Source organism: Arachis ipaensis, chromosome B8 (assembly GCF_059453495.1).
Source record: "Arachis ipaensis isolate K30076 ecotype BB chromosome B8, ASM5945349v1, whole genome shotgun sequence".
Taxonomy (NCBI): domain Eukaryota; kingdom Viridiplantae; phylum Streptophyta; class Magnoliopsida; order Fabales; family Fabaceae; genus Arachis; species Arachis ipaensis.
Window position 1 is genome coordinate 107,519,178 of NC_142443.1, and position 1,077 is coordinate 107,520,254.

The 1,077-nt window shown below is 44.0% G+C and overlaps 1 non-coding gene across 1 annotated transcript; it reads left to right on the forward strand.

The window, feature by feature from the left end:
* The first annotated feature begins 347 nt into the window (after nucleotides 1-347).
* Nucleotides 348-451, forward strand: LOC148549169 (small nucleolar RNA R71). Its single transcript, XR_015897916.1, has one exon. It is a non-coding gene; the product is annotated as a small nucleolar RNA R71 (small nucleolar RNA).
* Nucleotides 452-1,077: the final 626 nt, after the last annotated feature.

The window sequence follows — 1,077 nt, forward strand, 5'->3', positions numbered from 1 at the left end:
CCTCTTCCCAATCACCTCCTTCAATGCTTACTTCCTCTTGATCTTGTGTGTGTATTGCAGCCACTTGCTTTGTTTCTAATTGCCTGGTAAGCTCTGCTAGTTGCTTGGCAAACACCTTGTTTTGGGCTAGAATTGTATCAACATGGTTCAGCTCCATGACTCCCTTAGTGTTGTGCCTTTCTGATGCATAGTAGTACTCATTCTCAGCCACTGTCTCAATCACTTCAATGGCCTCTTCCACAGTCTTTTTCCTGTTCAATGAACCTCCTGATGAATGGTCTACAGCCTTCCTTGATTCATAAGAGAGTCCATCATAGAAAATATGCAATTGCACCCAATCATGGAACATGTCTGGTGGGCATTTCCTTGTCAAATCCTTGAATCTCTCCCATGCCTCGTAGAGAGTTTCACCATCTTGTTGTCTAAAAGTTTGAACCTCAGATCGAAGCCTATTGACCTTTTGTGGGGGGTAGAAACGTGCCAGAAACTTGCTTTCCACCTCATCCCATGTTGTTAGACTCCCCCTTGGGAATGATTCCAGCCACTTAGCTGCTTTGTCCCTAAGTGAAAATGGGAACAAAAGCAGTTTATAGGCATCTTCCTGGACTCCATTGGACTTCACAGTGTCACAAATTCTCAGGAATTTTGTGAGATGTTGGTTGGGATCTTCATTAGCACTCCCACCAAATGAACAATGATTCTCCACCAGTGATATTAGCTGTGGTTTGAGCTCGAAATTGTTGGCCTGAATGGGTGGTTTCTGGATGCTACTACCACAATTCCCAGAGGTTGGGTTTATGTATGAACTAAGAACCCTCCTCTCAGGAATGGCATTGTTTCCATCAGCTCTCTCATGGTTGTGAACTTCTCTATCCATGTTGAGATCTAGAGCTTCCTCAAAATTGTCCTCAGATTCTCCTTCAGATTCTTCTTCTCCCAGTACTCTCTTCCCTCTTGCTTCCCTTCTAAGTCTATGAAGGGTCCTCTCTGGTTCGGTATATGGAGGAGTTGATGTCTCTCCTCTCCTACCTGTCATACAAGAACACAACACAGGCAACAAACAAGTGAAATACTCTT